The 26852-nt window shown below is 36.8% G+C and overlaps 1 long non-coding RNA gene across 1 annotated transcript in view; it reads right to left on the bottom strand.

Moving 5' to 3' along the window:
- LOC145521382 (uncharacterized) overlaps positions 1–26852 on the bottom strand; it is a 186526-nt gene that overhangs the window by 95300 nt on the left and 64374 nt on the right. The window contains exon 3 of the long non-coding RNA XR_014065362.1: positions 19680–19776. This is a non-coding gene — a long non-coding RNA (uncharacterized LOC145521382). The remainder of the gene's footprint in view (positions 1–19679; positions 19777–26852) is intronic.

The raw sequence follows: 26852 nt of genomic DNA, 5'->3' as shown, positions 1-26852 counted from the left end.
GGACTGCAAAGAGATCCAACCAGTCCATCCCAAAGGAGATCAGTCCTGGGTGTTCATTGGAAGGACTGATGTTGAAGCTGAAACTCGAATACTTTGGCCACCTCATGCGAAGAGTTGACTCATTGGAAAAGACCCTAACGTTGGGAAGGATTGGGGACAGGAGGAGAAGGGGATGACAGAGGATGAGATGGTTGGATGGCATCACGAACTCGATGGACATGGGTTTGGATAAACTCCGGGAGTTGGTGATGGACAAGGAGGCCTGGCATGCTGCGATTCATGGGGTCGCAAAGAGTCGGACACGACTGAGTGACTGAATTGAACTGTAGAAGAGATACATGTTAACATAGAAACAGAATCAGCTTATAAATTCATGGAAAATTCTTTTTCTGTAGTCAATATCAAAAAAAGTTTAAAACTGGATGAAAATATGCACCTGACCTCAAATCATCCTGTTAGTTCTCCTAGTATTATATTCCTTGGGTGCACTTAAACTCACTTAAGTATAAAAGCTATTCTTTGAGGCAATAATGTCCCTCTTTTGTAAAAAGCAGCATTCATTTTACAATGTTTTGTTTTCTTTCTCTTCTTGAGGAAGAATCAAATAAATATCAAAATATCACATTAACATTGTCCACACAGCTAAATATTAGATAACAAATACATCTCCAAGAGTCTTACAGAATTTTTGTTATCAAACATAAATTTTATTTTAATACTTATGTTCATGAAAGATAGATATATGTCAATTAGAAATAACTTCTGCTATTTTTTTTTTCCTTTTCTTTTTTTTTTTAAATTTTTTATAAATTTATTTATTTTAGTTGGGGGCTAATTACTTTACAATATTGTAATAGTTTTTGCCATATATATATAATTTTTTAAATATATTTTTTTACACAAAAATAATAAAAGACTGATTTGTAATTCTTACTGAACTGTAATGTTTACTGATAAGAAATAGTCTAGAATAAGTCAATGAGTAATGAGCAAAGCAGATTATCACACAACATGCTAAAGTGGAAACATGAGGAGGGAACAAAGTGTGAATAAAACACAAAAATCACTTAAAAGTTAAATAGTAATTAAATAATTAAAATATCATTTTGCTATGCAACTTTGGATGAACATAATTTCAACAAAAATTCCAGTATAGCTGAGAATTATAAAAGCAAAACCTCTCATGTGGTATTGATGTAAGCATAAATGGATTCATCCTTTGTGGAAGGACTTTTTCCACTATATAGCAAAGGCTCAAAATTTTCACAACCGCTGACCCAATCAATATACTACTTGGAATTTATTCTAAAGAAATCTAAAATAAAAAATTTCTGCAAATGACTATGGTCACTATATCTATAAGCATTAAAATTTGAAAATGCATAAAATTATATAGAGACTTCTTTGGTGGTCCAGTAGTTAAGAATCCACCTTCCAATGCAGGGAACTAGGATCATCCCATATGACGCAGAGCAACTAAGCTTTCACTCCACAGTTAGAGGAGTCCCTATGCACCATATCTAGAGAAAACCCACATGCTACAATAAAGACTCAGTGCATCCAAAATTAAAAAAAAAAAAAAAAGAACACTATAACTACAAACATTATAGTAGGCATCCACTAATATTAATGTTTGTAGAATTTTGATTGAAATATTATCTTTTATCATTTGAATCACTTTCTCCAGCTTCATAATAAAACACTTATGAAAATGTAATAAAAAAGCAAAGACTCATAACCCAGACAATACATTATAATAGGATAGTGGCCAAAATTTTGGTAAAACTTAAACAACTTGAAGATTGAGAAAATGAAATTAAGAATGAGTGGCCCTCATTATTAGGCACCAAAAATCAGGGCAGACACCAAGGCAGTGAAAAACTAATCAGAAATATGTAAGACTCAGAGAAAACTGGCGGGGGAGAGAGGTGTCTGTCATTTGAACACTATGAGTAAAATGTCAGCACCATGGGCAGAGGAAGGTCCTAAAGAAAGATGGAGACCATTTTCTCCAGAAATCCCACTTGATGGACTAGTCAAGACCCAGACTGTGGTCTAAGGTAATCACCCCATTTCAGGACAACAGAGGACTGCAGAACATAAGAGCTGGGCTAGGCTCTGCCATGTATCTATACTCATGCTCCAACTTTAGAAGGTAATGTAACTGGTATCCAAATGGAAAAAAATAAGGTTACTCCAAATATCAGTCTGGTGATAAATGTCAGCATTTGATAGAATGGGACACTTGAACACATCTCTCACTCTCAGTCATTGATACAGCCTGTAGATCCAAAATAAATAAGAAACAAAAGATATAGATTGTTTTATGGGATCTATTTGATTTAAAATTATACATTAGACATTGTATTTTATAACAGAAATATACATCTTTTAAGATATTAAAACATTTTCTAACACAAAACCTTTAAGAAGTCATGATGAAAATTTCAACAAATTCCACAAAGAAATTAAATGTCATATTCTAAGAACATGGTTTGACAAAATTATCTATTGATAATGAACTTTGGACACACATTCAGAAAAGCACAATCACTTGAAAATTTTAAAAATAGGACTCATGGATTGAATAATAAATGCAAATAATAAAGTAAGTACTACTTGCAATCATTGACCATAAATATCAGCATAAAGTACTCTGTGAGAGACAAAAGCTGGCAACTAGAAACACAAAAATAAACAAGGGATGACATGGCTACAAGGGTTTTATAGTCAAATTGGGAATGCTGTTTAACACACAATTGCAATATAATGTTACAGAAGTAGAATGGATATTATGTGACACAAAAACGGCATCTAACTGATTCTTGGAATTTCAGGGAAATCTGTTATAGTAAATTATATCTAAGGAGAGCCATGAAGTGCTAACAAAGTGGTGTGTGAATTTGTGTTCGTGTGTCTGTGTGTCTGTTTGTCTGTGTGTAGGATCTCAAATACGAGGTGGAACATTTTTTAAAGGACCCAAAATGTGAATTTTTGTCATCTTTTTTCCAAGAGTGAAATGGGTTACAAAGTAGCTATGTTGGCAGGGATAGAAGCTATACATAACTTAATAACATGATCTTTCCTCTTGAGGATTGTCTGGTTATCATTGCTGGATGCCTAACTTGCCTGCAGCAAAGACCAATAATAAGCCCTCAAATTTGCACCAGCAAGTCACTTAGCAGTAGGTTAGTTAAACTGAATCTCATCTATCATGATGCAGGCAGGGAGTTGTGTTCATTGGAATAGGCACTTATTCTAATTATCCATTTGTCTTTCCTGACCAAAATGTTTTTGCAAACGTTAAGGCCTGTGAACTTATGCAGGTCTTAATACCATTATGTATCCCATATAACACTGGTTTGGATGAAAGAACAGCAAAAGATTCATGTCAAGGAGTTCACTTTTTTTTAAGATGTACCTTTTAGTCAGTGGCAGCTCAGCTAAAAGGATGGTAAAGTACACAATTGAAGACTCAGTTCAAGCAATCTGTGAGGCTGGAGGGCAGGTTACTAGGAAGTAGTAGAGAGAATAAACAAGATTAAATGTGCTAACCTAAAGCTAGAATAATTGGGTTCACAACTCAAGGATTCAATGGAAGTGATTGCCCTATTAGACCCCAAAACCTACGGGGAGAACTTTTACTTCCGTTACTCAAAACCTTTGGTTATTGGTTCAGAGTTCTTGGTTCCTAAAGGTGTAATGCTTTCCTCAGAGTATAAAATACTGTCTTAATTTAGCTGGACCTTGAAACTGCTACTACTCCACTTCTGAATTATTTTCCCATTGAATTAATTGGTAAAGAAGAAAGTGACTTACTGGTTAAGTTGACTGATCCCAACTAAGAGAAGAAAATTGGTGTGCTGATATGTACTAGGACAGGAAGGATTATGGCTGGAACACAGTGGATTCTCTGGAGTTTTCTTGCCATTAAATGGTGAGTGATAATGGAAAACTAAAATAGTCCTATAAATTCATGAGCATAGAACTTAAAACCTTCTGTAAATTAAGGTATGGGTCACTCCCCTGGAGAAGAACCTTTACAAGCTAGGGTTCTGGCTAATAACTGGGGAAGATGGACTTCATGGTGAATAAACAAGTTACAGAAATTACAGAACTTACCTTAGGAGTAAATTTGTATGGTTTATTCCTTATTTATTTGAATATATTAACTTACTTTTCCCTCACTTTCTGCTCTAATATTTTTACATTAGGTTAAGATAGATCTAGCGGAGGTATTATTATACTCAACCACAAGAGGAATTACTATCTCTAAAGACAAATTTGAGGACTGATGAAATATTTATTCTTTTGGGGGAAGAAAGTAACAGTCTTTCATTTGTATGACGATGATTTTATCATATCAGGCAAAACATGAAAGTGTTGCTATTGTTACATGGAAATGCTTTTGAACTGTGGTGTTGGAGAAGACTCTTGAGAGTCCCTTGGACTGCAAGGAGATCCAACCAGTTCATTCTAAAGGAGATCAGTCCTGGGTGTTCATTGGAAGGACTGATGTTGAAGCTGAAACTCCAATACTTTGGCCACCTCATGTGAAGAGCTGACTCATTGGAAAAGACCTTAATGGTGGGAAGGATTGGGGGCAGGAGAAGAAGGGGACGACAGAGGATGAGATGGCTGGATGGCGTCACCGACTCGATGGAGATGGGTTTGGGTAGACTCTGGGAGTTGGTGATGGATAGAGAGGCCTGGCATGCTGTGATTCATGGGGTCGCAAAGAGTCAGACATGACTGAGAGACTGAACTGAACTGAACTGAATAGGCTGGAAATGCTGCTGCTGCTGCTAAGTCGCTTCAGTCGTGTCCGACTCTGTGCGACCCCATAGACGGCAGCCCACCAGGCTCCGCCATCCCTGGGATTCTCCAGGCAAGAATACTGGAGTGGGTTGCCATTTCCTTCTCCAGTGCATGAAAGGGAAAAGTGAAAGTGAAGTCGCTCAGTCATGTCTGACTCTTAGCGACCCCATGGACTACAGCCTACCAGGCTCCTCCGTCCATGGGATTTTCCAGGCAAGAGTACTGGAGTGGGGTGCCATTGCCTTCTCCGAGGCTGGAAATAGACACTGAGAAACTAAGGTTAGGGCTGACTTGACCTTTCATTTCTCTGCTGTCAGCAACAATTCCTACTTTTCTGTGCTCTGTTATATAAAGGAGCCTGTGACACACCACACACACACACACACACACACACACACACACACACTTTCTGCAATTCCCTTAGTTATGTTTCAAATGGGAGGTACAGAATAAGAATTATGAAGGTTGAAGAAAGAAATACATGACTCTTTCATTTCAAGTTTCTGGCAGTATCTCCAGCAGGATAACGCAGCAGAGGTTTCAGCACTAGAGGAAAGAACACTGGCAGTGAGGGATTCCAGCAGCTACATCAGCCTAGAATAAGCTCTGGGCATCTGGAATCCTTCAACAGAAACCGTCTCAGTATGGTACTCTTGGAGTATGGGAAAGTGTTTGCATCTCCAGCCCAGAAAAAAACAAACAAGCAAACAAAACTAGTTACTAAATCTTGAGTTTCTTCTGTTTCTTCTTTTGTCCTGTAGCCTTATCTTACTCTCTTTTATTCCCCCTGTTCTTCTAACACCATTATAACAGAGCATTAATGTAATATTTCTCAACTATAGTGGGTTTTTCTATATAATCAATATGTGTTCCAATTCACTTTTCTAGGTTTCAGTTCAAAGGAGGGACACTTCTGATAGATTGAAGGGAATACTTAAGATCCAGAGATTCCTTTCTTTTTCTTTATTTCTTTTATTTTATTTTTAAATAAAGGAAAATTGCTTTACAATGTTGTGAAAATTTCTTCCAACAAGATGACTCAGATAGTGGATAAACATACACTCCCTCTCTCTTGACCCTGCCTCCCACTGCCCATCCCATCCCTCTACATTATTATAGATCATTGGGCTGAGCTCCTTGTGTTATACAACAACTTCCCACTAGCTATCTATTTTATACATGGTAGTATATACATGCCAATGCTACTCTCTCAATTCATCCCATCCTCTCCTTCCCTCACTGTGTCCAAAAATCTGTTCTCTGCTTCTGCCTCTCTATTCCTGCCCCACAGATGGGCTCATCAGTACCATTTCTCAAGATTCCATATCAATGTGTTAATATACAGTATTTGTCTCTCTCTTTCTGACTTACTTCACTTAATACAACAGGCTCTAACTTCATCCACCTCAGTTCAACTGACTCAAACTCAGTTCACTCCTTCTTATGGCTGAGTAATTCTCCATCGTATATATGTGCCACAGCTTCTCTAACCATTCATCTATCAATAGATGTCTAGGTTGTTTCCAGGTCATGGTTAGTGTAAATAGTGTGCAAAGAACATTGGGGTACATGTGTTTTTTTGAATTATGTTTTTCTCAGGGTATATATATTTACTGTAGTGGGATTTCTGGGTCATATAGTGGTTTTATTTTTCATTTTCAAAGCAATATCCATAATGTTCTCCATAGTGGCTGTGTTAATTTATATTCCCACCAACAATGCAGGAGGCTTCCCTTTTATCCACATATTCTCCAGCATTTATTTTTTGTAGATTTTTGATGATGACCACTCTGATCCATGTGAAGTGATATCCCATTGTACTTTTCATTTGCATTTCTCTATTAATGAGCAATGTTTAGCATCTTTTTCTGTGTTTGTTGGGCATCTGTATGTCTTCTTTGGAGAAATGGCTATTCCGATCTTCTATCCATTTTTTTGATTGAGTTCCTTGTTTTTCTGATACTGAGTTGTTGAGCTACTTGTATATGTTGGAGATTAATCCTTTGTCAGTTGCTTCATTTGCAATTATTTCCTCCCATTCTAAGGCTTGTCTATTCATCTTGTTTATAGTTTCACTTTCAGGGCAAAAGCTTTTAAGTTTAATTAGGTCTTATTTGTTTATTTTTGTTTTTATCTCCATTACTCTTGGAAGTATGTCAAAGAGGATCTTCCTGAGATTTATGTCAAAGAATGTTCTGTCTATGTTTTCCTCTAAGAGTTTTATGTTTTACAGCCTTTCCCTTAGGTCTAAATACATTTTGAGTTTATTTTTGTGTATGGTTTTATTAAGTGTTCTAATTTAATTCTTTCACACATAACTGTCCAGTTTTCTCAACACCACTTATTTAAGAGGCTGCATTTTCTCCATCATATATTCTTGATCCTTTGTTAAAGGTAAGCTGCCCATAGATTTGTGGGCTTAATTCTGAGCTTTCTAATTTGTTCATTGATCTGTAGTTATGTTTTTGTGCCAGTAGCTTACTCTTTTGATTACTGCCACTTTGAAGTATAGTCTGAAGTCAAGAAGGTTGATTCCTCCAGTTATGTTTTTCTTTCTCAAGATTGTTTCACTCTACAGGGTCTTTTGTGCTTCCATACAAATTGTAAAATTTTTTGTTTTCATGACTATTATTCAACATAGTTTTGGAAGTTCTTGTTGTTCAGTCACTAAGTGATGTCCAACTCTTTGCAACACCATGGACTGCAGCATGCTGGGCTCCTCTGTCCACTAATATCTCCCAGAGTTTGCTTAAATTCATGTCCATTGAATTGGTGATGCTACCTAACAATCTCATTCTCATTCTCAATCTCATTTCTCCACCTGTCCTCAATCTTTCCTAGCAACAGGGTCTTTTCCAATGAGCCATCTCTTTGCATCAAGTGGCCAAAGTTTTGGAGCTTCAACTTCAGCATCAGTCCTTCAAATGAGTATTCAGTGTTGATTGTATTTAGAATTGATTGGTGTGAACTCCTTGCAGTTCAAGGGACTCTCAAGAATATTCTCTAGCATTACAGTTAAAAAGCATCAGTTCTTCAATGTTCAGCCTTCTTTATGGTCTAACTCTCACATCCACACATGACTACTAGAAAAACCATAGTTTTGACTATATGAACTTTTGTTGGCAATGTTATGGCTCTGCTTTTTAATACACTGTCTGGATTTGTCATAGCTTTTCTTCCAAGGAGCAAGCATTTTTTAAATTCATGACTGCAGTCACCATCTGCAGTGATTTTGGAGCCCAAGAAAAGTCTGTCACTGTTTTCATTTTTTGCCCATCTATTTGCCATGAAGTGATGGGACTGGATGACATGAGCTTAGCTTTTTTGAATGTTGAGTTTTAAACCAGGTTTTTCACTCTCTAGTTTCACCTTCATCAACAGGCTCTTTAGTCCTGTTCACTTTCTGCAATAAGGGTGGTGTCATCTGCATATCTAAGGTTATTAATATTTGTCCCAACAATCTTGATTGCAGTTTGTGATTCATCAAGCCTGGCATTTTGCATGAGGCACTCTGCATATCCAGACAAATTGAAGAAAGTAGAGAAAACCACTAGGCCATTCACGTATGACCTAAATCAAATCCCTAACAATTATACAGTGGAAATGACAAATAGCATCAAGGGATTATATCTGATAGACAGAATGACTGAAGAACTATGGACAGAAGTCTGTAACATTGTACAGGAGCCGGTAGTCAAAACCATCCCTGAGAAAAAGAAATGCAAAAGCTGCAAAATGGTAGTCTGAGAAGGCCTTACAAATAGCTGAGAAAAAAATAAAAGCAAAAGGCAAGGAGAAAAGGAAAATGCACAGTTCCAAAGAGTAGCAAAGAGGGAAAAGAAAGCCTTCCTAAGTGAACAATGCCAAAAATGGAGGAAAATAAAAGAGTGGGAAAGAATATAGATTCTTTCCAGAAAATTAGAGATACCAAAGGAAAATTTCATGCTAAAATGGGCACAATAAAGGGCAGAAAAAGTATGGACCTAACAGAAGCAGAAGATATTAAGAAGAGATGGCAAGAATACACAGACAAACTATGTAAAAAAAAGATCTTAATGAACAAGATAGCCACAATGCTGTGATCACCTACCTAGAACCAGACATCTTGGAATGAGAGTCAAGTGGGCTTAGGAAGCATCACTACAAAGAAAGTTACTGGAGGTGATGGAATACCAGCTGAGCTAATTCAAATCCTAAAAGATGATGCTGAGAAAGCGCTGTACTCAATATGCTAGCAAATTTGGAAAACTCAGCAGTGGCCACAGGACTGGAAAAGGTAAGTGTTCATTCCGATCCCAAAGAAGGGCAATGCCAAAGAATATTCAAACTCTGGCACAATAGAACTCATTCCCATGTTAACAAAATATTGCTCAAAATCCTCCAAGTTAGGCTTCAATAGTACCTAAACCAAGAACTTCCAGATGTACAAGTTGGATTTAGGAAAAGTGGAGGAACAGGAGTTCAGATCCGTTGGATCATAGAAAAAGCAAGAGAATTCCAGAAAAACATCAACTTCTGCTTCATTGACTATGCTAAAGTCTTTGAGTGTGGATCACAACTATGGAAAATTCTTAAGAGATGGGAATACCAGACCACCTTACCTGCCTCCTGAGAAATCTGTATGCAGGTCAAGAGCAGTAGTTAGAACTGCACATGGAACAATGGATTGGTTCAAAATGAGGAAAGGAGTACATCAAGGATGTATATTGTCGCTATGCTGATTTAACTTCTATGCAGAATACCTCATGCAAAATCCTGGGCTGGATGAAGCACAAGCTGGAATCAAAATTGCTGGGAGAAATATCAATAACGCCACATATGCAGATGACACCACCATTATGACAGAAAGCAGAGAGGACCTAAAGAGCCTCTTGATGGAGGTGAAAGAGGAGAGTGAAAAAGTTGGCTTAAAACTCAACATTCAGGAAACCAAGATCATGCATCTGGTCTTATCACTTGATGGCAAATAGATGGAGAAACAGTGGAAACAGTGACAGATTTTATTTTGTTGGACTCCAAAATCACTTCAGTAGTGACTGCAGCCATGAAATTAAAAGATACTTGCTTCTTGGGAGAAAAGTTATGACAAACCTAGATAGTATATTAAAAAGCAGAGATATCACTTTGTTGACAAAGGTCCATACACTCAAAGCTATATTTTTCTAGTAGTCATGTATGGATGGGAAAGTTTAATCATAAAGAAGCTGAGCACTGAAGAATTGATGCTTTTAATTGTGGAGTTGGAGAAGACTTTTGAGAATCCCTTGGACAGCAAGGAGAACCAGTCAGTCCTAAAAGAAATCAATCCTGAATATTCATTGGAAGAATTGATGCTGAAGTGAAGCTCCAATACTTTGGCCACATGATGAAAGTTACGCTCATTAGAAAAGACCCTGATGCTGGGAAAGATTGAAGGCAGGAGGAGAAGGGGATGGCAGAGGATGAGATGGTTGGATGGCGTCACTGGCTCAATGGATGTGAGTTTGAGCAGGCTCAAGGAGGTGGTGAAGGAGAGGGAGTCCTGACATCCTTCAGTCCATACGGTCACAAAGAGTCAGACATAGCTGAGCTACTGAGCAACAATTCTACATATAAATCAAATACACAGAGTGATGATATACAATCTTGATGTACTTCTTTCTCAATTTTGAACCAGCCCATTGTTCCATATCCAGTTCTAACTATTGCTTCTTGACCTGCATATAGGTTTTCCAGGAGACAAATAAGGTGGTCTGGTATTCCCATCTCTTGAAGCATTTTCCACATTTTTATTTTTATGCTCCACACAAAGGGTTTAGTGTAGCCAATGAAGCAGAAGAATATATATATATTGGAATTCCCTTGCTTTTTCTATGACTCAACAGATTTGGAAGTCCTAGCTATGGCAATAAGAGAAGAAAGAGAAATAAAAGGAATCCAGTTTGTAAAAGAAGAAGTAATGCCTTCACTTTCTGCAGATGACATGGTACTCTGCATAGAAAGCCCTAAAGATACCACTGGAAAATTATTAGAGCAAATCAATGAATTTAGTAAAGTCATAGGATATAAAATTGATGCAGAGGAATCTCTTTAGTTCCTATACACTAACAATGAAAACTCAGAAAGTGAAATTAAATAAACAGTCTCATTCACCACTGCAACAAAAAGAATAAGCTACCTAAGGAGACAAAAGACCTGTATGAAGAAAACTATAAGACACTGATGAAAAAAAGCAAAGATGACACAAACAGATGGAAAGCTATACCAGATTCTTGACTGGAAGAATCAGTATTGTTAAAGTGACTATACTACCCAAGGCAATCTACAGATTCAATACAATCCCTATCAAACTATCAGTGGCCTTTTCCACAGAGGTTACTTTCAGATCAGCATTTGGATTTCTTATAGCTACTGTGCAAGACAAAATGGGCAAAACTGTGGTGAGGCAAAAGGGAGAAAATAATCTGTACTTCTATGTGGCTCTCAGTTCTAAGCCTCTCCCTCATAGTAGGTTGCTGGCATTAAAATCAGTATACCTACCTTTATATCTGCCATGTTACAGGGAGAATGGTGCTGTGCCTTGATACAGATATGGACCAACTGAACTAGAACTTCATTGGGGAAGGATAAAGGTTGCATAATGCAGTCCAGTCCAGTGTTCAGCCACATTGTCCCAAGAAGGAGAAACCAGCACTATCAAAGTCCAGAGAGCACAGAGTACAACTGGCATCCAGTGATTCTAGTAGTCACATTGTAGTCATCATTGACGTGATACCACAGCATAAATAAACCCTTCTTTTTAAAAAATCAATTCTCAGCTGAAAGAGCAAGAGTGTGGAAATAAGAGACCTCACACAAGTAGTCCCAGAGACTGTTTACCTAACATGATTTTTATTTTAAAGCTTGCCAAAGATTACACAAAACATAAAGCTACTTTAAGAAAATAAATATAAATACTAAAAGCAAACTTATGCAGATTGAATTCAGAGCCATGACTAAGTGCTATTTACTACTAGATTGAGAAAAAATATTAAGCTATTTAGAAACTTACCAATAAAATATAACTACAATTAAAAATGAAAAACTCATCTTACTGCTTAAATAATTTAATAGTATTCAAAATAAATTTTGAGAAACATTGAATTCAATCGAAATGAAGCAATGCACTTTACATTATGAAAAATATCTTTATCATAACAACAGCTTTCCCTTCCCAGGAATCTTTAATGGTAAACAACCAAAGGCAATCCCATTAAAGCCTAAATATAGTTCAAAGATATCCATAATGTCACTAATACTTAACAATATGTGTAGTACTGCACATGTGCCATGAGGTGCTTGGTTTAGTCACTAAGTCATGTCCAACTCTTCTGACCCCATGGACTGTAGCCCACCAGCTACTCTGTCCATAGGATTCTCCAGACAAGAATACTGGAGTGGGTTGCCATTTCCTTCTCCGGGGAATCTTCCTGACCCAGGAATCAAACCCAGGGCTCATGCATCACAGGCGGATTCTTTACCAATTGAGCTACAAGGGAAGTGTGCTAAATATGGTTAAAAGATACCCATAATGTCACTAATACTTAACAGTGTTCTAAAAGCTTTAGTTACAACAAAACACTAACCATAAATAAAACCTTTTGGAGCTGGAAAGGAGAAAAAAGTAATGAGCAGTGTTATGACAGAATGGTGGAAGTAAATGAAGCAGTGTGGAAAAAAGAAGAAAAGAATAAAAAGAAATTAGGACAGCCACAGAGACCAACGTTCAAATCATAGATGTCCCAGAAGAAGAAGACATAAGGAAAGGGCATGAAAATATCTCAGAAGATAATAGTCAAAACTTCCCTAAAATGGGGAAGGAAATAGCTACCCAAGTCCAAAAACCCAGAGAGCCCCATACAAGATAAACCCAAGGCAAAATACACTAACACATATTAATCAAACTAATAAAAATTAAACACAAAGGGCAAATATTAAAAGCAACAAAGGAAAAGCCATAAATAACATAAAAGGGAATCCCCATAAGCATAACAACTGATTTTTCAACAGAAACTGCAGGCCAGTAGGGAGTGGCAAGATGAACTTAAAGTGATGAAAGGGACCAAAAAAAAAAAAAAAAACTAAAACCAAGATGACTCGACCCAGCAAGGATCTCATTCAGATTTGAAAATGATCTCATTCAGATTTGAAGGAGTAATCAAAAGCTTTATAGACAAGCAAAAGTTGGGAGAATTCAGCATCAGCAAACCATCATTTCAACAAATGCTAAAGGATCTTCTTTAGACAGGAAATGCAGAAAACATTCATAAAAACAAACCCAAAACAATATAATAAATGGTAAACCATAAATGGGTTAAATGCTCCAATGCAAAGACAAAAACTGGCCGAATGGATACAAAAACAAGACCCTATATATGCTGTCTACAAGAGACCTACACCAAACCTGTGGAAACATACAAACTTATAGTGAGGGGCTGGAAAAAGGTATTTTATGCAAATGTAGACCAAAAGAAAGTGGGAGTAGCAAACTCATATCAGATAAAATAGACTTTAGAATAAAGAGATAAAGAAGGATGCTACATAATGATCAAGAGATCAATTCAAGAAGAAGATATAACAATTATGAATATATATGTACCCAACATAGGAGTACCTCAATACATAAGGCAAATGCTAACAACTAAGAAAGAGAAATTGACAATGACACAATAATAGTGGGGTAATTTAATACCTCACTCAGACCAATGGACAGATCATCCAGACAGAAAATTAACAAGGAAACACAAGCTTTAAATGATATATTGGACCAGTTAGATCTAATTGATATCTACAGATCATTCCACTCAAAAACAATGGGCTTCACCTTTTTCTCAAGTGCACATGAAACATCCTCCAGGATAGAACCCACCTTGGGGAACAAATCTAGCCTTGGTAAATTGAAAAAAAAAATGAAATTATTTCAATCATCTTTTCTGATCACAATGCTATAAGATTAGATATCAACCATGGGATGGGGGAGGGGCATAAAAAACACAAACATATGGAGGTTAAGCAGCATGGTTCTTAATAACCAACAGATCACTGAATAAATAAAAAAAGAAATTAAAATATGCATAGAAACAAATGATAGTGAAAACACAACAACCCAGAACCTATGAGATTAAGTAAAAGTAGTGCTAAGAGGGAAGTTCATAGGAATACAAGCCTACCTCAAGAAACAAGAGAAACATCAAATAAATAGCCTGACTTTATACCGAAAGCAACTAGAATAAGAAGAACAAAAACACACCAAAGTTAGTAGAAGAAATTATAAAGATCAAAGCCGAAGTAAATGAAAAAGAAATGAAGACAATGCAAAGATTAATAAAACTAAAAGCTGATTCTTTAAGGAGATAAACAAAATAGACAAACTGTTAACCAGACTCATGAAGAGAAAAAAAGAGGACGCGAATCAACAAAGTAGGAAATGAAAATGGAGAAATTTTACAACAGACAACACAGAAATACAAACGGTCATAAGAGACTACTATGAGCAACTATTGCCAATAAAATGGACAACTTGGAAGAAATAGACAAATTCTTAGAAAAGTATAACCTACCAAAACTGAAGAAGGAAGAAATAGAAAATTTGAACAGACCAATCATAAGCATGGAAATCAAAACTGTATTCAAAAATCTTCCAATAAACAAAAGCCCAGGATAAGATGGCTTCACAAGTGAATTCTACCACAAATTTAGAGAAGAGCTAACATACATCCTACTCAAACTCTTCCAGAAAATTGCAGAGGAAGGAAAACTCCCAAACTCATTCTACAAGGACACCATCACCCTAATACCAAAGTCAGGCAAAGATGCCACAAACCCAAACTATGGGCCAATATCACTGATGAACACAGATTCTAAAATTCTCAACAAAATTATCGCAAGGAATCCAACAACATATTTAAAAGATCATACATCATGAACAAGTGGACTTTATTCCAGGGATGCAAGGATTCTTTGATATTCCCAAATCAGTCAATGTAATACACAATATTAACAAAGTGAAAGATAAAAACCATATGATTATAGATGCAGAGAAAGCCTCTGACAAAATTCAATGCCCATTTATGATAAACATCTCTCCAGAAAGTAGGCATAGAAGGAACATATCTCAACATAATAAAATCCATATATGACAAACCCATAGCAAGCATTATCCTCAATGGTGAAAAACTGAAAGCATTTCCTCTAAAATCAGGAACAAGGCAAGTGTGTCCACTCTCACAACTACTATTCTACATAGTGTGAAAGTCATAACCACAGCATTCAGAGAAGAAATATAAATAAAAGGAATACAGATTGGAAAAGAAGTAAAACTCTCACTGTATATATCATAATCCCCTACGTAGAAAACCTTAAAGGTGCCACCAGGAAATTACTAGAGCTAATCAATGAATATAGTAAAGTTTCAGGATACAAAATTAAAACACAGATGTTGTGTGCATTCTTATACACTAACAATGAAAAATCAGAAAGAGAAATTAAGGAAAAAATCCTATTCACCATTGCCACAAAAAGAATAAAATAATTAGGAATAAATTTATCTAAAGAAAAACAAAAGCCCTGTAGAGAGAAGACTATAAAATACAGATGAAAGAAATCAAAGATGACACAAATAGAGGGAGAAATATATAATGTTCTTAGATTGGCCTTAGGTTCTTAGATTGTAAGAATCAATATACTGAAAATCAGTATTCAACCCAAAGCAATCTGTAGATTCAACAAAATTCCTATCAAGCCACCAGTGGTATTTTTCAGAGCTGGAACTAGTAATTTCACAATTTGTATGGAAACACAAAAGATCCTGAGCAGGCAAAGCAATCTTGAGAAAGAAGAATGGAACTGGAAAAATAATTCTTCCTGGCTTCAGACTACACTACAAACCTACAGTCATCAAGACAGTATGATATTGACACAAAGACAGAAATATAGATCAGTGGAACAAAATAGAAAGTCCAGAGATAAATCCATGCATCTATAGACACCTTATCTTTGACAAATCAAAACATGATGCTGGGAAAACTGGTCAACTACAGTTAGAACTGGACACAGAACAAAAGACTGGCTCCAAATAGGAAAAGGAGTACATCAAGGCTGTATATTGTCACCCTGCTTATTTAACTTATATGCAGAGTACATCATGAGAAATGCTGGGCTGAATGAAGCCCAGATGGGAGAAATATCAATAACCTCAGATATGCAGATATGCAGATATGCCACCCTTATGGCAGAAAGTGAAGAGGAACTAAAAAGCCTTTTGATGAAAGTGAAATAAGAGAGAGAAAAAGTTGGCTTAAAGCCCAGCATTCAGAAAACTAAGATCATGGCCTCCAGTCCCATCACTTCATGGCAAATAGATGGGGAAACAGTGGAAACAGTGGCTGACTTTATTTTTCTGGGATCTAAAATCACTGCGGATGGTGATTGCAGCCATGAAATTAAAAGATGCTTATTCCTTGGAAGGAAAGTTATGACCAACCTAGATAGCGTATTTAAAAGCAGAGACATTCCTTTGCCAACAAAGGTCCGCCTAGTCAAGGCTATGGTTTTTCCAGTAGTCATGTATTGATGTGAGAGTTGGACTATAAAGAAAGCTGAGCACTGAAGAACTGATGCTTTTGAATTGTGGTGTTGGAGAAGACTCTTGAGAGTCCCTTGGACTGCAAGGAGATTCAACCAGTCCATTCTAAAGGAGATCAGTCCTGGTTTTTCATTGGAAGGACTGATGTTGAAGCTGAACCTCCAATACTTTGGCCACCTGATACGAAGAGCTGACTCATTGGAAAGGACTCTGATGCTGGGAAAGATTGAGGGCAGGAGGAGAAGGGGACGACAGAGGATGAGATGGTTGGATGGCATCACTGACTCGATGGACATGGGTTTGGATGGACTCCGGGAGTTTGTGATGGACAGGGAGGTCGGGCGTGCTGTGGTTCATGGGGTCGCAAAGAGTCGGACATGACTGAGCGACTGAAGTGAATGTGTAAAAGAATAAAACTAGAACACTTTCTAATACCATACACAAAAAGAAACTCAAAATGGATTAAAGACCTAAATATAAGAAAAGAAACCATAAAACTCTTAGAGGAAAACATAGAACACTCTCCGACATAAATCACAGGAAGATCCTCTATGATCCACCTCCCAGAGTAATGGAAATAAAAACAAAAATAAACAAATGGGACCTAATTAAACTTAAAAGCTTTTGCACAACGACAGAAAGTATAAGCAATGTGAAAAGACAACTCTCAAACTGGAAGATAATAATAGCAAATGAAACAACTGACAGAGAATTAACCTCGAAAATATACAAGCAGTTCATGTAGCTCACTACCAGAAAAACAAACAACACAATCAAAATGTGGACAAAAGATCTAAACAGACATTTCTCCAAAGAAGACACACAGATGGCCAATAAACACATGAAAATATGCTCAATATCACTCAATATTAGAGAAATGCAAATCAAAATCACAATGAGGTATAATTTCACGCTGGTCAGAATGGCCATCATCAAAAAGTCTACAAACAATAAGTGCTGGAGAGAGTTTGGAGAAAAGGGGATCTTCTTACACTGTTGGTCGGAATGCAAATTGCTACAGTCATTATGTAGAATAGGGTGGGAATTCCTTAAAATTTGGGAATAGAACTGCCATATGGTCCAGCAATCCCACAGCAGGATATACACCCTGAAGTGAAGTGAAAGTCGTTCAGTGGTGTCTGACTCTTTGCAACCCCATGAACTATACCATCTATGGAATTCTCTAGGCCAGAATACTGGAGTGGTTAGCAATTCCCTTCTCCAGGGAATCTTCCCAACCCAGGGATCAAACCCAGGTCTCCTCATTGGAGGCAGATTCTTTATCAGCTGAGCCACAAGGGAAGCCTCATACACCCTGAGGAATCCAGAACTGAAAGAGACACATGTATCCCAATGTTCGTTGTAGCACTATTTACAAGAGCTAACCAATGTAAGCAACCTAGATGTCCTTCAGCAGATGAAAGGATGAGGAAGTTGTGGTTGTTGTTTTCAGTTGCTCAGTCGTTTCTGACTATTTGTGACTCCATGGACTGCAACATGCCAGGCCTCCCTGTCCTTCACCATCTCCTGGAGCTTGCTCAAACTCATGTCCATTGAATCAGTGGTGATGCCATCCAACTATCTCATTCTCGGTCATCCCCCTCTCCTCCTGCCTTCAATCTTTCTCAACATCAGGGTCTTTTCTAGTGGGTTAGCTCTTCACATCAGGTGGCCAAAGTATTGGAGCTTCAGTTTCAGCACCTGTCCTTGCAATGAATATTCAGGGTTAATTTCCATTAGAATTGACTGTTTTGATCTCCCTGCAGTCGAAGGGACTCTCAAGAGTCTTCTCCACCACCACAGTTCTAAAGCATCAATCCTTCGGAACACAGCCTTTTTATGGTCCAACTATCACATACTACATGACTACTGGAAAAACCATAGCTTTGACTATACAGACCATTGTTGACAAAGTAATGTTTCTGCTTTTTAATATTTGTCTAGGTTTGTCAAAGTTTTTCTTCCAAGGAGCAGGTGTCTTTTAATTTCATGGCTGCAATCACCATCTGCAGTGATTTTGGAGCACCCCTCAAAAAAAATCTGTGGTATATATACACAATGGACTATTACTCAGCTATAAAAAGAACACATTTGAGTCAGTGCTAATGAGGTGGATGGGCCTGGAGCCTATTATATAAAGTGAAGTAAGTCAGGAAGAGAAAGACACATACTTTATAGTAACACATATATGTGGAATTTAGAAAGACAGTACAAACAACCCTGCATGCAGAACAACTAGTGAGACACAGATGTAAAGAACAGACTTTTAGTCTTAGTGGGAGAAGTTGAGGGTGGGATGATCTGAGAGAAAAGCTTTGAAAGATGTACATTACTAAATGTAAAAATAGATGACCAGTGCAAGTTCAATGCATGAAGCAGAGCCAACAAAGCCAGTGCTCTGGGAAACCCAGAGGGATAGTGTGGGGAGGGAGTTGGGTGGGAGTTCAGTAGGGGGGGTACACATTACACCTCTGGCTGATTCGTGTTGATGTATAGCAAGAACCATCACAACATCGTAAGGTAATTATTCTCCAATTAAAATAAATCAATGGTGGATTCATGTCAATGTATGGCAAAACAAATGCAATATTGTAAAGTTAAAAAATAGAAAACTAATAAAAAAAAAGAAAATAAACTCATTACAGTCCAGTTGCTAGTGACATAGGTCAATTTCAGCCAAACATTTGTCAGTGGGAGTTTATCAGGATATTAATACTTCAATATCCCATAATTTGACTATAAAAACGTAGCTGTAATATCTATTCAATAATGAATGAAGATGTCTATAAGTATGAAAATGTCACTTCTTGAGAATTACTGAATCCAATCTTTTTAATGATTATGATTATGAATTCAGATATATAAGAATGTTGAAGGACAGCAGTTTCTGTTGTCAGAGTTGAATTTTTTTTCAAAGGTCAGGTACATATTTTACCCCAGAGAGCTAAGAAAATACTTCTGTTACAATCTAAAATGTTTCCTGTGCATCTCACAATATTCCTGAGGAAGATGTATGGCTCCCCCTTTGGTGCCCAGTCTTCACCTCTAAATTACTTTGTGTAAAGCCTGCAAGTACCTATTCTTTATTAATCATTTGTGAGACGATTTGTATCTCTTCAATGTCTGTAAAATTGTGTCTTTGGTTTTTAAAGCCATTCTATTTTGACTCTAAAAGAAATTTTAAAATTAAAAAAACAGAACTGATTTAAAACATTTTTGAAAAAGGAAGTTAAGAGCTCAGACTTCAAAGGCAAATGACCTGAGTTATACTCTGGGGTCTAGTCCTCACTAGCTGCTACTCATCAGCTTAGTGATCTTGAGAGAATTACTTGACGTCTGTATCTCAGTTTACTCACCTGTAAAATAAGAGTAATAATAGCACATATTACAAAGAGTTATTGAAAAATAAATGAGTTAATACAGATAAAGTAATTTTAAAAATGTGGTAACTCTGTGGTAAAGAATCTGCCTGCTATGCTGGAGATGTAAGAGATGTGGATTCAATCTCTGGGTTGGGAAAATATCCTGGAGGAGGGCATGGCAATCCACTCTAGTATTCTTGCCAGGAGAATCTCATGGACAGTGGAGTCTGGCAGTCTATGGTCTATAGGATCACAAACAGTCGGACACAACTGAAACGACTTAGCACACACACTCTGCTATAACTATTATATATGCATATGAATTTAAGCCTGGAATCAAAGATTCAATTGATAATGTAATAAATCTATGTGATTGCAGAGGGTTGCCTAAAGATCTCACTAAAATATGGATATCATTAGCAATTGCTGGTTAAAAATATTGTCTAAAAAGAATACCTTTCTGTGACTTCATCAAAACTTAAAAAATATAGCAATAAATATCTTTCCATCTTGCATTTCAAAAATTATAAATCATCACTAAGAAAAATAAACTGAAAAGTAAAAACTTTCAACACTTTTTTAAATAGGTAGAATACATATTATAAATATGTAGAATTTTTAAAAAAATGAATTTAAGTATAATAAATTCCAAAATATTTTCCCTATTTACAAGGTTGGCATAGGTCAAATTTATAATTTCCAACTTCGATACATATCACTTTCATAATTTGAAAGAAAAAACACACACACACATTATTATTAATGTTATTATTTGCCTCATACCTTATAGAAGGCAACGATATGATGTAAAAATAGACTTGGTTTTACTTTTGCTACCAGTGATCAAATCTTAGACACATCATAAACCACTTTGTTCAGGTTTCTCATCTTTTAAAAAGAAATGATCTTTAGAATACATGTAAATATGTTTTAAAAGTAAAACGGGTTAGTGTGATGACTAAAGAAATCTTTGCCTTTTGAAAAACAATATATATTATGAAGGCTATTCCTCTTATTTTATAAAATCAAGAACCTGCACCTCAGAGAAACCAAATGGATTTTCCTGGATGATAAAATTAGGGGCAAAGCTCTGACAAGGAGCTCCATCAAGTACCTTTGTGATCACATGGAACATATGATGAAATGCTCCAAATGTGAAGAATTTGAGGAAGGTTTAAGACCTCCGAAAACTGGTCAAAAACAAAGAAGACCAAAAACTAACAGTCTGACATCACAGAGCATATAATAATTACTAGAGACTCACAAACTATCCAATACAAAAAAATGTAGGGAATCAATGATATATTGGGAGAATTTATGTCGATATTGCTTGAGAAATGAAAATAATGTCACATAAAATTTTAAAAATAGGTTAACATTCAGAAGACATATCAGAGTAATTGCTACACTAATTTAAATGAAGCTTTTAGTTAGATATTTATAAGTTTAATAAATTAAATGCTCATCACATTATATAAAGAAAATCTAACTGACATTTATTAAGGCCTACTGTGAAAAGCACATAAAAATGATGAAAGAATGAAGACTGATCATCACCATATTATATACGGATACAACTGGGCTGAGATTGAGGAAGTACATGGTCCAAGAGCTAAGTCCACTCAGCAAGAAAGAATCAGAGTCAAGATTTAAATTTAAGTTCATTCCAAAGCTTGAAATTTTCGTTGACCACATGGTAATAGAAAGATTGGTACAATCCCCTGTAATCTACACGCTGAAATGGTAGAATAAGGTGGGCACTCCTATCTGGTTTCCAATCCAAACACTTTGGGTTGTAGCACCATTACCACAGCCAAGTTATTTAACTTGTCTAGGGCTCAGTTTCTTTTTTGGGGAAATGAAGTTACCAACAATGATAATTTTTACCTTAAAGGAATTAAATAAATTGATATAGAAGGCGTTTAGAACCGTGGCTGACACTCATCTTTTATTTTAATGACCGAAACATATATACAACTTTTCTGTCCCTAAATAAAGATAAAAGGCATCATTAAAGCCATAAAACTAAGCTTACTGCACAACTAGAGATGGGAGAAAGCTGGCACTAGGCACAGCTCAGCAGCCTCAATGAAGGCTGAGACAGGAGGGCTGGGGGGAATTTCAGTGGTGTAGAGTTACCTAACTTCATCCAGGAGGAATACAGGTTGGAAAGCTGGGTGGGAAATAAATGACAGTGGGCTGGATGAGTGCACCATCTGGAAGGAAAGGGGTTCTTTAATATTCAGAAGCCAGCTACATAGGTTACACAGTATAAATTGTACTCTTCTAACCACCTATGACCAAAGAAATGAAATTAAATAAAAATCACAGTGAAAATAGCAGTCAATTCAACATGGAACCTCAACATCATGATGAACACTCCATCAAGAATGAATTCCGAAATATTAAAATATCAAACCAAAAAGAGACAGAAAGTCAAATTGTGAAAGAATTGTCAAAAGGTAACCAGAATTGCTATAAAATCACTTAATTAATATTGGAATACTAATTTTCCTAAAAGCAGATACAGGAATGATGAAAATCCAAAAATTTTTATTCATAGGTAAAATACTATTATGAGGTGTAAAATTAAACATAAAATAATTATCATTGTAAGAAAAAGACAAAGTATAGCATAAAACATTAAATGCCAGAAAAATCACCTTCTGTTTTTTCCATGTGACCTTAGGCAAATCTTTTATCCTCTCTTTGTGGAGGTTAAATAACCCATAAAACAAAGAGAATGAAAATGTCTCTTTCAGCCCTATAATGTTAAGATTATCAAATGCAATAATGTTTATGTAAGCTATTTTTAGATGTTAAAAATAATAAATTAGAATAGATTATAATTATTAATTTTTAATTGGGAACTGTATCTGCTACTCTAAACAAGTCACCACACATTCTATCTCTGAAAATATTCTGAAAAGGTAATACCAGAAGTTCAGCAAAAATTGTTAACATATTATTAAAAATCATGCCTCTGTTCATGTGTTGATGGACATTTTAGCTGTTTCCATATCTTGGCTATTGTGAATACTACTGCAAAAAATATAAGTGTGCATCGTTATCATTATGCAGTCTCTAAATTGTCTCTGACTCTTTGTGACCCCATGGACTGCAGCACTCCAGGCTTTCCTATCATTCACTATCTCCCAGAGTTTGCTCAAACTCATGTCCATTGAGTAAGTGATACCATCCAACCATCTTATTCTCTGTCACCCCTTTCTCCTCCTAACCTTAATCTTTCCTAGCATCTGGGTCTTTCCCAGTGGATTAACTCTTTACATCAGGTGGCCAAAGTAGTGGAGTTGCAGTTTCAGCATTGAAGTCCTTCAAATGAATATTCAAAGTTGATTTCCTTTAGGATGGACTTGTTTGATCTTGCCATTCATTCTCAAGAGGCTTATCCCACATAACAATTCAAAAGCATTGGTTTGTCAGTGTTCAGCCTTCTTTATGGTCCAATTCTCACATCTATATATATGACTACTGGAAAAATCATACCCTTGACTATACAGACCTTTGTCAACAAAGTGATGTCCCTGTGTCTTAATACACCATCTAGGTTTGTCATAGCTTTTCTTCCAAGGAACATGTGTCTTTTAATTTCATGGTTACAGTCACCATCTGCAGTGATTTTGGAACCCAAGAAAATAAAGTATGTCACTGTTTCCCTATCTATTGCCATGGAGTGATGGGATCAGATGCCATGATTTTAGTTTTCTGAATGTTGAGTATTAAGTCAGCTTTTTCACTCTCCTCTTTCACCTTCATCAAGAGGCTCTTCAGTTACTCTTCACTTTCTGCCATAAAGGTGGTGTCATCTGCATATCTGAGGTTATTGATATTTCTCCCACAACCTTGATTCCAGCTTGCGCTTCATCCAAACCAGCATTTTGCAAGATATACTCCCCATATAACTTAAATGACCAGGGTGACAATATACAACCTTAATGTACTCCTTTTCCAATTTGTAACCAGACTGTTGTTTCATGTCCAGTTCTAACTGTTGTTTCTTGACCTGCATACAGATGTCTCAGGAGGCAGGTGATGTGGTCTGGTTTTACCATCTCTTTAAGAATATTCCACAGTTTGCTGTGATCCACACACTCAAAGGCTTTAGTGTAGTCAATGAAGCATAAGTAGATATTTTTCTGGAACTCTCTTGCTTTTTCTATGACCCAATGGATGTTGGTAACGTGATCTCTGTTTCATCTGTGTTTTCTAAATCCAGCTTGAACAACTGGATTCTAGGTTCACATGCTGTTGAAGCCTAACTTGGAGGTTTAGAGTATTACTTTGCTAGCATGGGAAATGAGTGCAATTGTGGGTAGTTTGAACATTCTTTGGTAGTGTCTTTCTTTGGGACTGGGATAAAAACTGACATTTTCCAGTCCTGTGACCACTGCTGAGTTTTCCAAAATTGCTGGCATATTGAATGCAGCACTTTCACAGCATCATCTTTTAGGATTTAAAATGGCTTAGCTGGAATTTCATTACCTCTACTAACTTTGTTCACAGTAATGCTTCCTAAGGCCCACTTGACTTTGTACTCCAAGATGTTTGGCTCTAGGTGAGTGATAACACCATTGTGGTTACCTGAGTCATTAATATTTTTTGTATAGGTATTCTTCATAATTTTGACACCACTTTTTAATATTTTCTGCTTCTGTTAGGTCCTTATCATTTCTGTCCTTTATTGTGGCCATCTTTGCATGAAATGTTCCCTTGGTATCTCTAATTTTCTTGAAGAGATCTCTAGTCTTTTCCATTTTATCCTTTTCCTCTATTTCTTTGCATTGTTCACTTTGGAAGGTTTTCTTATTTCTCCTTGCTATTCTTTGGAACTCTGCTTTCAGATGGATATCTCTTTCCTTTTCTCCTTTTCTTTTCTCTTCTTTTATCAGCTATTTATAAGGTCTCCTCAGACAACAATTTTGTCTTTTTATATTTCTTTTTCTTGGGGTTGACTTTGATCATCTGTATTAGGATGAACAATATTGTTTAGAAACTGCTACGCTGTATGATTCCAGTTAGTGCAGTCCACGGAGACCAGTTTTTGAGTTTTGTGGGCACAAATAAAACAGCCACGGTGCTGTTTCTTTCTTTCTTTTTTTAATTTACTTATTTTTTATTGAAGGATAATGGCTTTACAGAATTTTGTTGTTTTCTGTCAAGCTTCAACATGAATCAGCCATAGGTATACATACATTCCCTCCCTTTTGAACCTCCTTCCCATATCCCTCCCCAGCCCACCCCTCTAGGTTGAGAAAGAGCCCCTGTTTGAGTTTCCTGGGCCATACAGCAAATTCCTGTTGGCTAACTATTTTACATATGATAATGTAAGTTTCCACGTTTCTCGTTCCATACATCTCATCCTCTCCTTCCTTCTTCCCCAGTCCATAAGTCTATTCTCTATGTCTGTTTCTCCATTGCTGCCCTGTAAATACATTTTTCAGTACCATTTTTCTAGATTCCGTATATATGGTATAGAATATGATATTTACCTTTCTCTTTCTGACTCACTTCACTCTGTATAATGGGATCTAGGTTTTTCCACCTTAACAGAACTGACTCAACTGCATTCCTTCTTATGGCTGAAGAGTATTTCATTGTGCATCTGTACCACAACTTCTTTATCCATTCATCTGTCGAAGGACATCTAGGTTGATTCCATGTTCTAGCTTTGTAAATGGCACTGCAATGAACAATGCATACATGTGTCTTTTTCAATTTTGGTTTCCTCAGGGTATATGCCTAGGAGTGGGATTGCTAGGTCATATGGTAGTTTTATTCTTAGTTTTTTAAAGTAATCTGCATACCATCCTGGGCTCCAAAATCACTGCAGATGGTGATTGCAGCCATGAAATTAAAAGACGCTTGCTCCTTGGAAGAAAAGTTATGACTAACCTAGACAGCAGATTAAAAAGCAGAGACATTACTTTGCCAACAAATGTCCGTCTAGTCAAAGCTATGGTTTTTCCAGTATTCATGTATGGATGTGAGAGTTGGACTATAAAGAAAGCTGAGCCCCAAAGAATTGATGCTTTTGAACTGTGGTATTGGAGAAGACTCTTGAAAGTCCCTTGAACTGCAAGGAGATCCAACCAGTCTGTCTAAAGGAGATCAGTCCTGGGTGTTCATTGAAAGGGCTGATGTTGAAGCTGAAACTCCAATACTTTGGCCACCTGATGTGGAGAGTTTACTCATTTGAAAAGACCCTGAGGCTGGGAAAGTTGAGGGCAGGAAAGACAGGGACGGCAGAGGATGAGATGGCTGGATGGCATTACCGACACAATGGACATGGGTTTGGGTGGACTCTGGGAGTTGGTGATGGACAGGGAGGCCTGGCGTGCTGCAGTTCACGGGGTCGCAAAGAGTCAGACATGACTGAGCTATCGAACTTAACTGAACTGAAGGAGGTGGGTCATTAGAGTATCTTGCTTTGGTTTATGTCATCGAGTGTTCTGCTATGTTTTCCTCTAAGAATTTTATAGTTTCTGGTCTTATATTTAGATCTTTAATCCATTTTGAGTTTATCTTTGTGTTTGGTGTTAGGAAGTATTCTAACTTCATTCTTTTACATGTAGCTATCTAGTTTTGCCAGCTCCATTTACTGATGAGGCTGTCTTTGTCCCATTTTATATTCTTGCTTCCTTTATCAAAAATAAGGTACCCATTGCCAACATCCACTGGATCATCAAAAAAGCAAGAGAGTTCCAGAAAAACATCGGTTTCTGCTTTATTGACTATGCCAAACCCTTAGACTGTGTGGATCACAATAAACTGTGGAAAATTCTGAAAGATATGGGAATACCAGACCACCTGACCTGCCTCAAGAAATCTGTATGCAGGTCAGGAAGCAACAATTAGAACTGGACATGGAACAGAGACCGGTTCCAAATAGGAAAAGTACTATGTCAAGGTGGTATATTGTCACCCTGTTTGTTTAACTTATATGTACATCATGAGAAATGCTGGGCTGGAAGGAGCACAAACTGGAATCAAGATTGCTGGGAGAAATATCAATAACCTCAGATATGCAGATGACACCACGCTTATGGCAG

The sequence above is a fragment of the Giraffa tippelskirchi genome, chromosome 1, assembly GCF_054371585.1.
Source record: "Giraffa tippelskirchi isolate mGirTip1 chromosome 1, T2T-mGirTip1v1.2.pri, whole genome shotgun sequence".
Taxonomy (NCBI): Eukaryota; Metazoa; Chordata; class Mammalia; order Artiodactyla; family Giraffidae; genus Giraffa; species Giraffa tippelskirchi.
The sequence above is the reverse complement of the archived record's forward strand: the minus strand, read 5'-3'. Positions and strand labels throughout refer to the sequence as shown.